The sequence below is a fragment of the Thamnophis elegans genome, chromosome 4 (assembly GCF_009769535.1).
Source record: "Thamnophis elegans isolate rThaEle1 chromosome 4, rThaEle1.pri, whole genome shotgun sequence".
Taxonomy (NCBI): Eukaryota; Metazoa; Chordata; class Lepidosauria; order Squamata; family Colubridae; genus Thamnophis; species Thamnophis elegans.
Window position 1 is genome coordinate 44682611 of NC_045544.1, and position 14620 is coordinate 44697230.

The 14620-nt window shown below is 38.5% G+C and overlaps 1 long non-coding RNA gene across 1 annotated transcript; it reads left to right on the forward strand.

Annotated features, from left to right (window-relative positions):
- Window positions 1-3347: 3347 nt before the first annotated feature.
- On the forward strand, window positions 3348-12663 carry LOC116508129. The gene is made up of 3 exons (XR_004255285.1): window positions 3348-3431; window positions 7404-7587; window positions 12290-12663. It is a non-coding gene; the product is annotated as an uncharacterized LOC116508129 (long non-coding RNA).
- The last annotated feature ends 1957 nt before the right edge of the window (window positions 12664-14620 follow it).

Sequence of the window (14620 nt, forward strand, 5' to 3'; positions counted from 1 at the left end):
GGGCTCAGAATTCAACCCCTTTTGCCAACCCCTTCTGGATTAGCTCTATGCTAACCGAAACTGCCAGTAGCCCCTAAGAATGGTAGAAGTGATTTCAACTGGTAAGCTGGTTTTATTACTCAAAGAGAGACGGTCCGCACTAAAATCTAAGCTAATTGAAACCAAAGAACAGAAGAATCTAGCGGCGAACTGGTTTTTTTTTTAATGGATTTATGGCCGGTGGTTACCCTATTTGTTAAATGCTTCAAAGAATTCTTCAACATTCCCCTCTGACTCTTTCTAAGTGGGTTCTAAAACTAATCTACTACAAATTGGCTGTTTACGATCTGACACTTTTATTGCTTGGCTGTGTTGGTCTAAGATCAGATAAGATCGCACAGCTCCCAGCGTGTTTCTACTTGTAAATAATTTTGAGCCTCTAACTGCGTCACAATATGGCGTCGATTTATATTTCCAAAGGCTCATTTCAAATACTTTTTTCTGCATTTCAAAAGTTGTTTGATTCATATCAAAAATTAGAAAAAAAAATGGATTATTTGACATTAAAATATGAAGAAAAGGGTGAGAACGTTGAATGTTTGAATGTTCCTGAAATACAAATGAAAAATGGGAGAAATGACGTCTGGTCTATCTCGGAGGAAGAAAGAAATGTGATGCTGGAAAGGGGGGCAGCTATACAGAAGATTCATTTTAAGAGACAGAGCGCAGAAGGAATGAGAAGTATTAAAGAATCTACACTTTATGAAACATCATTGGCAGATTTTTCAATTCCACCCTTGAGAATTAAAGTTAATCTGAAAAGTTTAACAAGCCTAGGACAACATTATTATCTCATCAGAGACATCCTGAGCAAAAAAGTGCGAAGATATCCCTGTTTGGACTCGCTTATAAAAACATTTGGTAAATCTATTCAACGAATGGCAATAGGATTGAGAAGGTTTTGTTATTGGAGAGACACAGGCTGATTGATGAAGAATACAATTTAAAATTAGCTAAATTTAATTATTTTTATTTGTAATAGATGTAGCTGAATAATAATTGATATTGATAGTAATGTATATAACGTGGAGTTGATATGATAAATAATAATTGGATATGAGAAGGGAAGGTTAGAAATATTTTTGGACCATATACAAAGGTTATTAATCACAATAATTGTCACTATTAAAAAATAAATAAAACATATATAGTTAAATGTTAACTAATAGGGGGAAAATGTTACGATATACGATATAATTACTTAAAGAAGGAGAATGATAACACACTACATTGCATGGAAGATGGAATTCTTGGTATTAAATATTATGGATGTTCAGCTAATATAGGATATGAGGATTTGATGTTAATAGAGGATTTTACAAATAAGTAAATGAAATGTCAGCATGTGGTTATGGATTAAATCCTTGGCATGGTTAAGGTTGAAGGATGTTTAAATAACTGTAGTCAACTAAAAGTGGAGGTATAATGATGTCAATATGATAAACATTTGAGTTAAGATATTTGAATTAATATGAATTAATGGAAGAGATGCACCAAAACATGTTGTAACCAGCTGATATACTTTTTTTTATAATATATACCTGTGTTCTTTTTTTTGTTTTTGTTTTTGTTTTTTTTTTTCTTCCCTTCCTTGTCTTTTGTTCTTTTTGGTTTTTTTTTCTTTTCCCACTGGGTGGGCATGTATTGTTTAAGATTATTATTATTAATAATATTTTTAAATAATAATTACAGTCAAATGAAAATGGATATATGATGATGGTGATATGTATGAATATTTGAGTTAAAATGCTCGGGTTAACATGAGTTATGTTTGTTGACTGTGGAGGAGATGCACAAAAGTTTATTTGTGACTGACTGATACACTTTCTATAGCATGTAAAGAAAGATGTTGTACTTGTTTTAAATTAAAAATTAAAAGAAAAAAAGAGTTGACTCCAAAACTCCCTCATCAAGAAGCTAAGGGAGAAGATATGGTTGTATCTATGCAACAGGTCAAAAAATCCACCAAGGATGAGGATGCCAAAAATAAAAAGAATATGAGATAAGAGATTGCCCAACTATGAACCATTGTTGTTGAAACTGGGATACAATGATTCAGGCTGGGGATATAGAGATGAAAGAAAGTGTTATAGGCCCCAAGCCATATCATGAGTAAACTGGACCACAGATATAACCTGTTTCACTTTCGCAGATGCTATAAATAAGAAGCTTACTGAAGTCCCATGTCAACTTTAAAAAAGTCACTCTGAGAATGACTAACTTGTGCCATTGAGGCAACATACTATTTTGCAGATCTACTGATAATAGGTAGACTATGATACACTTGCTGTTCAATTTAGAGTGCCTTACCTGAGTCATTTATGAAATAATACACCATCTACCTCTTAAACAAGAAGAAACAAAGCAGTTTGCAGTAGTCAGGCTATGATCAAATTGTTTGCAATTAAATATTGAATGGCCAATTTGCAGCTAATTCTGAGCCAATAAGATAATTGCAAGAGGAGAGAGAGAGAGAGAGAGAGAGAGAGAGAGAGAGAGAGAGAGAGAGAGAGGGAGAGAGATTGTGATTGATTCATCCAAGCTAGAGAGATTCCACAGGATGAGGAAAACTATCGTGTTTTAGGACTGCAGTAAAATGGACTCATCTCACCTACAATTGATTACCTGGCTATTCCAGTCAAATATAAGCACCAGGCTAAAAAACAGGACACTATGAGTTCAAGTCCATTTTTTGCCATGAAAGCAAGCTGGGTAACTTAGGCCAATCTCACTATCTCAGCCCAATCCACCTCACAGGATTGTTGTTGTGGGGAAAATAGGAGGAGAAAGGCGTGTTCGATATGGTCATTGCCTTGAGTTACTTGCAAAAAAATAATAATATAGGCTGGATACAAACAAACAAACAAATACCCCACTGGGTGTGGGAGAGACTTCTGTGATGAATCCAATGCTGCAAATTGAAATTCTTCACATGCCTTACGCCTCCCATATTATTTCTTCATTTCATACTACTGAACTCTGCTAGATACAACCATGTTGAAGAACTAATCCTGGTAGTCCAATAATTTTAATAAAAATGAACTTCAAAAATTAAGTCAAAAATTAGGGGTGCTCATTGGTCACACTAGTTATTTTCATCTTCTTCAGTCTGGGGTCCTCTGACTTAGCAACTCATTTACTATGAGGGGACCTTTGAACTTGGTTGTTTTCTTGCAAACGTTTCATTGCCCAAACTAGGTAACATCATCACAGCACTGATGATGTTACCTAATTTGAGTAATGAAATACACACACACCCATTTCAACCCTGAGCTACAAATATTTTCCTTTTCAGGTTGACTATCTGGAAGACAGCAGATTGGGAAGGATGGCATCATCACTGATCAAACAAGTGGATGAAAAGGAACACTTGGTTTTATTTTCAGGATAAGGTTTGACCCATTTGTTCAATGTATCTAAAACAATGAGCTCCCTTCTTTCCTAATATGGAAATGGTTGAAGAAGAAAAGGGTAACATAAAAATAGGAAACCATCACAAGTGTAATGAAATGGCAAAAAAGATTTAAATGCAAAAGAAGGCAATAATATAGAGAACTAAATTGAATTAAATGCAAAATAAAATAATAGAGAGAGATTAATAACTATATTGTCCAAACCAGCTGAATGATTGCATCAGATTCTTACAAAATATAGATTTTATAAAATATTGCTTTCCTACACTTTCATGCTAGTTGTGAATTGCTGGAAGCTAGTTTACTGGAGACCTTGTTTTTTTTAATATCAATAGTGAAAAAATCAATAGAGATTATACATTAGAGAAGAAAGGACAAGACATGCAAATATTCTACAGAAATGTCCTTGCGATTTTAAATGGTTTCTTTCCATTCTTTATAGCACATTGATCAGAAATCATAATTTTCCCTGCTCTGCTTACATGCGCTGTTAGGTTTTCACATTTTCTTTAAAATTGTTGAGATAAAAGGGGATTTCTTTCTCTAAACATAGAGTTTAATTGCAACTAGCAAATTGAGAACTAGATGACAGTTTAAATATGTGTGTGTGAGAGGAGAGAAAGAGAGAGAGAAAAAAAAATTAAAGAGTATTTATATTCAAAACACATTGAAATATCCATTTAAATTATGGTGAGATAAAAAAATGCTTAATTCTGACTGGATGATGCAAATGGATGAAACAATCATTTGTACTGATGGGCAAGTTGTGGTATGGTTTGATTTTATATGCCTCACATGAAAGTTAAACTAGCTTTCTAATTTCCTTCTGAACTGATCCTTACCTAATTGTACTGAATTTTAACATACCATGAATTTTGCTCATTTCATTTCAGCTTATTTGTCTTGGTCAACAAGGTGAGTTTTTCCCAGAATTAAGTTTACGTTGAAGAATGGCTGATCAGAAGCAATTTCATAGAAATAGTACTTTGTTAACAGTGAACCTTTTTTCTTGCATTCCACTCAGGAGCAAGTGGTTCAAGTGCTGCTTAACATGGACCAGCACAAACCCTGTTTTTTTACTTTGTTAACTAAAGTCTGGAAATAATTGTTCCCCAACACACCTATAAAATTTGTTTTGCTAAAAAAAGAAGAAGCCAGTCTGAAGGATAAGGTGTTCTGAAGAGTTAGTCATTTAGTACTTTAAAACATATGTCATAATGCTAATACCAGTAAAGATATAAGATCATTGCAGTATCATTGACTGGAAATGGTTATCGGTATTATTCATCCTCTAATGGTGATAACATAAAGGCTGTTTGTGCAACTGAGTCAAAAGGAATTTCCCAGCCGAACCAGTAGCAACCCACCTCTGATATGTATGCATGTATGTATGTATGTATCTGTGTATCTATGTATCTATGTATGTATACAGTATATCACAGAAGTGAGTATACCTCCTCACATTTTATAAATATTTAAGTATATCTTTTCATGTGACAACACTGAAGAAATGAACCTTGGATGGAGGATGGATGGATGGATGGATGGATGGATGGATGGATGGATGGACGGACGGACAGACTGATATACTTATGTATGTATATATCTTGGGGAAGGGGTTGTCAGAGTACTTACTAAGCAATTATGCTTGAATAGACTCTAGTCTTCCTCTGCTACAAGGAAATCCTAGGCAGGATACCCTATCTGAAACGGTATAGGGTATCCTGCCTAGACAGGGGGGTGGACTAGAAAACCTCCAAGGTCCCATCCAACTCTGCTATTGTATTGTGTTAAATTTTGTCCCGATTTCACATTTGTAAATGTATTAAAAAATTTGAAGAGGGGAAAAAAGTAAATACTCATTCTGCTGAACAGGAGATTGCATGTCTAGCCTTTCAAATTTGACCAATTCTGTATAGGCTTCCAAGAAGCTGTTCAGGCTTGCTATGGTGGCAACCTTTAGAAGAAGGCTAGACTTTCATGTAAAACTAGAGAACTTGAGTCTGGCTGCCCTTCAGAAGTAGATAAGTCAATCTCTAGGCATTATGTATATGGTTTGGTTACTCAGATTCCTTCAGGATTCCATTTAGTCCCATTCAGTTCTCTTCCTGATGTGGCAAACCTTCATCTATCAAGAGAAAAGGTGCACCACAAAATACTTGACTTCAAATGTCAAAACCCCACTCCTTGCATATTGCAATCCTGTGATTAGTATGTTTTCCTTCCAACTAAGGATGTTCAGAGACAGGAAGAGAAGCAAAATTAGACAATTTATCCAACTGGTTTAACACATCTTGACATAAGGGCAATCGTAACACAATCGGTGGATAGTAAACCCAAACTGTGAAAATAAAGGTAAGATGGAGACCAGCAACGGGGGTCAATTTTGCTTCCTTTTTGCCAGATATATATAGGATTAAACTTTCAGTCTCTCCATCCAGCCATGGGAATTTCAGTCTAACTTTGTTGGAAAACAAACAAGACAAATAATCCACACTTCTCTGTCAGCTAATTGTTCCTTAATTTATTGGGGCAAATAATTACAATACTGTTTCAGTTTTCATAATTTCACATGCTATTTCTGCTGCTACTTATTTTGGAAGATTTTTTTAAAAAAAATTGATACCTTATCAATATTGTTTGACGCTTTGAGTTCTACTGTCCAATATGCTTTTGATCTGATGCAAAAACATTTTTGCAGCCCTATAGATTGTTCAGTTTTGCAATCTTCCTTACACATTGATACTTCCTAAATCCCCTCCTTTTGGGAGAGGGTTCTGCTTCTCACCTTGCTTTAATTTTTGACTCATTGTGGTTTTGGGGGGAACTGAACCAAGCATGCGTTTAGTAGCCTTCTCCCAGCTGGAGGCTGTCCAGATATTTTGAGAGCACAGCTAGAATTACTGTGATTTGGATAGCAGCAAGCTGGTCTAGTCTGCTTTACAGTGGGGACTAGACTCAACAGAGAAAAACAGGCAGCACTGCCAAACCATCATGGCTGCCCTTCTTTTTTTTTTTACAGGCTTTCTTTTCTAGCTTTCTTTGACAACCTTTATTGAGGAAGCTGCCTCCCACAGGCAGAGAATCTAACAACACCACAGCCATCTTCAGTTTTCCAACAGTTTCTACTGATGCTGCATTTCTTCAGGGCTTCGTTTTCCTCTTGCCTCTTGAACCCTAGAAAAGGAAGAGGTTGATTCCTTGCAGTTTTAGCCTGTGGTGTTAGAGCAAATTGAATTTAAACCTCTCGCATTACTCAGCTGCCTCTTCTCAGTTATTGAGGAGAGGGAAACTAATTTTCCTTGTGCCACTGCTTTGGAGCTGCAAGATAAGCTTCATAACACTATCATTCTTTTCAGCCTATCTCCATTTAAAAACCAGGGAGGTTAATGCAGCATCAACTGATAGGACATATTTTTAGTATTTCCTTCAGGTGACAGAGATATCATTCCTGTTGACAAAACTAAAATGGCACCTCCCCACAGTTCACAAGAAATCCCAGTGCAGGTTGTACTGCTTTTGGCTAGATAAAGAGAAATAGCAATAAATCCATTCTATCAACTAGCTTGCTCTGCAGTCCTTTATTCCTTCCTACACTGAAATGTCTTGAAGGATACATGGTATACAGACAAGCAATAACTATTTCATTCTCTCTGGAGCTAACATAAAGCCTTGTGTCTCCTGTGTAGATAGAATTTTCTGATTCAAACACAAAGCAGTCCTGAGCCCACCTTTCCCTTTGAATTACGATATATCAAGATAAAGAAAGATTGTGGGGGAGAAGGGAGAGTTTTCATATAGACAATGTTTAGCATTTTCTTCGTGGCCCTATAGGGCACTAATATCTTTGCCTGTCACTATCTTATCTGATATAAAAATGCAAACAACCCAACTGGAAAGCTTTTATGCCCTTCTATGACAGCAAACAAATCATATGTCATATCTTTACAGCAGGGTAGTATTCCACAAGTGGCTGGATTATACCTTCCTTCATTCTTGACCACTGTCTACTGTAGTGTTTCTCAATCTTGGCAACTTTAAGATGTGTGGATTTCAACACCAAAATTCCCCAGCCAGCCATGCTTACTCCAGATACCAAAGGTAGTAGAGATCACCGCTGCTTTCAAAACTAAAGGTAATTATGGCACTACTATTAAACTAACCAGTGACATTTACAGAAACAGTAAAATCTCTGGTAAACCTTAATATTTTGATGCTGGCAATGAATCAGCCTCCTCTGCTGCATCTGAAGAGTTTTAGCAGTATAAGGAGTGCAGCTGAGGCTGCCTATAATATGTACTCTATCCTCCACTGTAGGGAAATATACGTCTATATCATCCTCGGAAAAAGTGCCACTGAAAAAAGTTGGGTGGTGGTGTGTGTGTGTTGTGTGTGTTTTCCACTCTGGAACGCCTCAAGCAATTTCAACCAACTCGGTACACAGCTGACTTACATTCTGAAAAAAAATACTGTGGGGTAAGACACCCTGAGGAGGGGATGTTCTGTTAAGATACAGACTGTTGTGCCTTAAAAAGGCTTATATTGTACTGCTGTAAAATTATTTTTAATGTACAGCGCAGTGGAGTTGCTATGGTAACAGCTTCACAGTACTCCACAAGCGGAGCTCTCTCTGGTAAGAGGAAAAATCCAACATTAAAAATTACGTTTGGTCTGGACATTTTTTCCCCTATAAATAAATATCTGGCAATGCCAGGTTATCAGCTAGTTTGTATAAAAGTGGTGTGGATTCCCCTGGCCTTTAGAGGCCGAATCATCAATTTTAAAAAGGACGCCGTTAAAAAAAAGTTTTTATTTTTCTGAGGTGTCGTTCCCAATGTGGCTTTTAGAGGGCCGTGGTTTCCCTCTCTCCGCTCCCTCTCCTCCTGTGCATGCGCGTGCCAACGCGTGATGTTTTTCTGCAGGGAGAGCGATGGGCACCGGGTGAGCTGAGGAGAGGCAGGCTGGGATCCGGTTGGGAGAGGGTGGAGATGGGGGTGGCTTTTGAAAGGGTTGGGGGGTGTTGGGGGAAGGCAATTGGGGAAAGGCTGCTTAGCAACCGCCAGCAAAGGCCATTCCCCCCCCCCGCGCTCTTGCCTTTCCTTCTGCTTGCTCCATCCCAGAGGAGGCTGAACCCGCCTCTTATTTGGACCTCCTGCATCCCCCCCCAAAAACAGAGCACCCCATTTCAAGCAACGAGGGGTGCCAAGCAGGGCAGGGTTGCAACACCCCCCTCCCACAAGGCTGTAGGCGAAAGCTGCTCTCCAGTGTCCCGTCCCTGCCCTGCCTTCCCGGAGCATCTCTGTGGAAGTCCTTTTTGGCTTTAACACGAAGCCTTAACTCTGCCCCTGAATCAGGAACGCTGGAGAAGCGGGCGCGGGTCGCTGGCTTTTTAAATCAACTTTTGGAAGGAGGATGGGAGGACGGATGGGGCGAGTACTAAAGGCATCCGGCTGAAATCACTTTTTTAAAAAACCATTTAAAAAAATCCCACTTTTAAGGTGGTGAGCAAATCTAATGCTCCTTCCGACTCCCCACAATAGAGAAAGGGGGAGAAGTTAGGGAAGGAAAGAAGAAGGAAGGAAAGGAAAGAAAGAGGGCAGGAAAGAAGGAAGGAAAGGAAAGAAGGAAGGAAAGGAAAGGAGGAAGGAAGGAAGGAAAGGAAAGGAGAAAGGAAGGAAAGAAGGGGAAAAAAGAGTGACTGGCCTCATTTCATCCAAGCAGGTTTTCATGCCTAAAATGGGACGAGAAACTCCTGATTTCTTGTCTGGTGCCTGAACCACTACTAGGCAAACTGGCTCTCTTATCCATATTTGATCTACTGTGACCAAATATCTTCCAAATCGTGCCAGGAAAGCAGCTCAGCACAGCTGCATTGAGCAACAGGAATTATTTTACGGCTGTGCAGTTTCTCCTTTTGCAAAACTAGCAGATTAAACAGCAACTCACCACAAGATTGCAAGTAACTTCTAAAACTTCTCAAATAGCAGTTATCTGAAACTACCCAGTGAGCAGAGTTGAGTGTTGATATTATTGTATCTCTGTATAAGCCATGAATTTGTTATAGAAGGTCATAGACAAATAGCTGTCCTTTGGGGTCATTACAGGTGTCTGGAACAGAAAAATATGGGTGTTTTCTGATACGGAAGCATTTTGTATAAAATAGAGTGCAACATTGGCTAATAAACAATAGCTCCAAACTTAGTTTTAAATTCATACATTTAAATTCATTGCTATTTTCACATACTATGTGAACTAGACAGTTTTTATATTTCAACACTTCAGGATACAGTGTTAAGCTTATTGCATTGGGAGATTTTGTACAACATTTGCTTAAAATATTTAAGAAAAAAATGGTTGGATATGTTGTTGTTTAGAATGCAAAGCAAGCACACTCAATTTTAAGGGATTGGGATTATTTCCATATACTGTACAGCTAGACCTGATTTACAACCACAATTGACCCTAAAATTTCCATTGCGAAGCAAGACGGTTCCTCATTTCATGACCTTTCTTTCCACAGTTGTTAAGTGAGTCACTGCAATTGTTAAGTGAGCCATGCAGTCATTAAGCAAGTTTGGCTTTTCCCGGTCACTTTGCTTGTTGGAAACCAGCTGGGAAAGTGACAAATGGTGATCGCATAATCCTGGATACTGCAACTATCATGAACACATGCCAGGTGCCAAGCAAATTTTGACCATGTGGTCATGAGGATGGTGGAGTGGTCATAAAGGAGAAAAACAGTCACAAGTCAGAAGAGCAACAAAGATGATTAGGGACTGGAGGCCAAAACATATGAGGAACTGTTTCTGGAACTAGGTATGTCTAGTTTAATGAAAAGAAGGACTAGGAGAGACATGATAGCAGTGTTCCAATATCTCAGGGGTTGCCACAAAGAAGAGGGAGTCAAACTATTCTCCAAGGCATGTGAGGGTAGAACAAGAAGCAATGGGTGGAAACTAATCAACTCTGTTATTCTATTCTAACATATACTGTTTTAAAGAAGCACAGAGGGAACAATCCTCCAGGCTTCAATTATGTTGCACTGTAAAGGGCTTCTGGTCCATTTAAGTGATCACTCTTCCTTTTCAGTTTGTCAGCTTTTAATATTTTGGTTTTATTAAATGAATGTTAGCATTCAGAAGGTGCCTTCACTATGTCCATCTGCCCTCTCCCCATCAAATTGTGCTCTCCAGGAAATAATTTTATGGGCCTGGGAGGCTGCTAGCATTTTCCATTAGAAAGCAGTAAGCCTTGTCTCAAAATTAGATCTATACAATGTAGATTGTTTTCGGCTTTGTGTGATTTGATTGAAACTCTTTATCAATTGCAGATTGTAAGCAATTGTTTTTTCATCACACCAAAGCCAAAGCAAAGAAACCACATTGATGAACCATAGTACATAAAACTTTTGCTTACCACCAGAGCCCCTGAGAAGGATTAATCACTGATCTCTATTAATTCTAAAATGTTATTGAAAAGTCCTGCATTCAGAAGGCATACATCTTTAGTAGAGGTCTGTTGGACTCTTTCCATAATGCCTAAGAGGGGGAAACCAGGGGAGGGATGCAACCACTCAATGAAATAATTCTTCTGTAAAAAGCAAAAAATTACAAACATTCTGTATATTTTTTTACAGTTTCAAGTCTGTAGAATTTTGAAAGGAGGTTTTGGTAAATTTCCTTATTTGCATCTGAAGAACTCTAATAGCTTAAAGATTCTCAAAATGTAGGAAAACTTAGTAGATGGAAAGTACCTAAATTCAGAAAATAAAGGTGAGGAACTTGTGTGAGGTAGAAAAAAACACATTCAGCCTCTTCTCTTGTTTTTATAGAATTTTGTAGTCACATGAACTAGAAGACCTTTTAGAGAAAGGTAGTTGTTTCATGAATAATGAATATATAATAATTACCTAGAGGGAAATTAAACATAGGTTCTTCAATATGAGACTTTGTTACAGAACAATAGGTGAACAATATAGACCAGTGACTCAGGGATGAAATCAACCTACCTTTGCTACCGGGTCGCAAATGTGAGCCCACATGCCACCTCTACGCATGCGCAGGACCTTCCACACATGCGCAGAGTGACAAAAATGGGATGTAATGACGTCCGGGAGGGTGGATGGAGCCCCCTGTGGCAAAAACTGTGGCAAGAAAGGTGGTATAATGGGTTTAGTGACCAAAGTTACAATGGTATTGAAAAAAGTGACTAATGACCATTTTTCATGCTTAGCGACCATTTTTCACACTTAGTGACCATTGCAGCATCCTCATGGTCACATGATCAAAATTTTGATGTTTGGCAACAGATTCGTATTTATGATGGTTTCAGTATCCTGGGGTCATGTAAACCTTTTGACAAAGGTTGAGCCGAGGTGGTGCAGTGGTTAAATGCAGCACTGCAGGCTACTTCAGCTGACTGCAGTTCAGCAGTTCGGCTGTTCAAATCCCACCAGGCTCAAGGCTGACTCAGCCTTCCATCCTTCCGAGGTGGGTAAAATGAGGACCCGGATTGTTGTTGGGGTCATATGCTGACTCTGTAACCGCTTAGAGAGGGCTGAAAGCCCTGTGAAGCGGTATATAAGTCTAACTATTGCTATTGCAAAATATAAAATTTTAATCAAGCCCCCCCCCCCCCCCCGGTCAATGGTGTCCCTCTTTACCAATCTGAAAATCTGGTCACCTTAGTGTAAATAAATATTCTGTAATCAAAGAATGAGGTTGCAGAAATGCTTCATTTGATCTGGGCTTCAGCCATTAGTACTGAATAACTGCCAATATCCCATTTGCAATCGCCTTACACAATAATGCAAACACATGAAGATTATTGCCTTGCAGGAGCTAATCTCTGAGCAGATGCCATGTGGAGGAGAAAAAAGCATCTGGAAACTGAAAGTCTGCCAGCTATGGAGATTACCACAGCTGGACTACCAATAAACTTATCTGTGGTTGTTCCAAATTCTTCAGGGCAGGACAATATGTTGCTGACAAAGGTTTAATTGACCTGCAGAAATTTGTTCCTTTCCTTGGTCTGTTCAAAACAAGCCAGCAATTATCTTTGGAATGCCATCTCAGCAAGGCCTGAGTGAGAAGGTTTTTCTACTGCAAAGATCCAGCTCTAGAATTTACAAAAATAATAAAGATTAACTGTCTCTGATTCAACATTACCTGATTTTAGACTGTGTTTGTTAAAAATCCATACCGTGTACGGGTTCTGGGAAGTCGGGGGGGAGGAGGAGGAGGGCTGGGGGGGGTGGAGGGAGGGAGGGGCATACAAAAAATTGTACTTCGATGTTTTACTGATTGAGGAATGTTGAAATATTTGTGTTTTAAAAGAATAAAACTTTTGAATACAAAAAACATTACCATAAATTCTTTTCTCAACAATATTATTGCCTCTTATTTGGATGAAGAAATCTTACTGGATACAAACAATATTTAACTATCCATAGTCAGTCACTACTCTATTCCATGTCTCATTATGCTCAGTTTTTATTTGACTGTTTGACTAGATCAGGGGTGTCAAACCTGATTTCATTGAGGTTTGTGTTTGACTTCAAGGTGCCGGGGTGGCCATGACCAGGGTGGGTGTGGCCAGCTCAACAAGTATATCAAGGTGAACGTTTGTTATTCCACCAAGGCTTATATTATAATATATATAAAACAAATGCAGCCACTCTCCTCCTTTTTATTATATAAACGTATGCAATACCCCTCAGGCCATCTATAAGTAAATCAGTGGTGGGTTTCAAAAATTTTTAGAACTTCTTCTATAGGTGTGGCCTGCTTTGTGGAAATGGCTTGCCTGCCATGTCACTGGGTGGGAGTGGCTTGCAAGTCATGTGACTGGGTGGGCGTGACCAACTTGTAAAATGTGGTGAAAATCACTTAACAACGCTCTTGCTTAGCAACCAAAATGTTGGCTCAGAAACTCTGGCATTTGATTTGTAGATTTGTGGAACCTCTTCTATAGAAGAGGTTAGAACTGGCAGGCACCCACCCCTGAAGTAAATCCCAAAAAATCAAAATGGTGGCATGATTGGCTGATCAAAGCCTTGCTTCTTTTTTACGGAAGGGTCTCTATTCAAATTACAGATTCATAGAAATTTAACCTGCTTTTCCACCCAGAAATCCAAATCAAATATCCTAGTGAGGGGAAACCCATCAGCTCCCCAAGTAATCAGTTCCATTATCAAATTACTGTTATTTATTACTATACTACATATTATATACCACATACTTCTTAGTATCTATCCAAAATCTGCCTTCCTGTAATTTAAGACTGTTAATGCATTATAACTGCCTGATTAAATCCTGCTGAATGGTAAGCGAGAAATGGGATGGGATCAGGGGGTCAATATCTTTAAACTAGAGAAAGAAGACCCCAAGTGGATCTCACTCTGGATTTATACTCTGCTTTGGCATATATTCACTTTGATTTACCCACTGCCAAGCTGGTCAGAATACGATGCATGGAAAAGAGTCTCTCATCATAGTCACGAACCTAAGCAGGCCTGATGCCAGGCTACTGTTAAGAGCTCTTCTGAGTTTCATCCAACTCTTTTTCATCATACAACCAGTGGGAGTTACAAGGGGTGTGCTGGGCATAAGCCAATCTGATGCAGAATGTTGCTGATAAAACCGAAGGACGTGACCAAGCTAATATCAGGCCAAGGTTCTATTATGATAATGATGGCAGTTCAGTAAATCAGGTCAATGCACTTAAAGGTAGTGCTACCACCACTCGAGCCAAGACCAATAGCATCACTTTGTTAAAATCCAAAAGCAATTTGAATTTCTAGTTTAATGCAAATTAGACTGAAAATTCTGAAACACTGAGGTGACAGGCCATAATGGTTTGCACTAAGGGGCTTCACATTGCCTACATTGACAGTGTACTTGAGTGGAGACAACCTAAATAACATCTGATAGAATAAGCATAGTAGGGGTGATAGAGTTGAAGGAGTTCTATGAGTTCAAGGAAGATAAAGATAGTCTTGTTGCAGGCTAGGGGCAGAGATCTCTCAGAAAGAAAGGAAGAGAAAGAATCTCAAAGTTATGTAGTCAGCAGAACTCTCCAAAAACAGTCAACATAAAGATGTAATTTTAGAAAAGAACAAGTAGGCCACGTAGCCAAAATTTCCAGTATGGACTGGAATGTACTTCTTT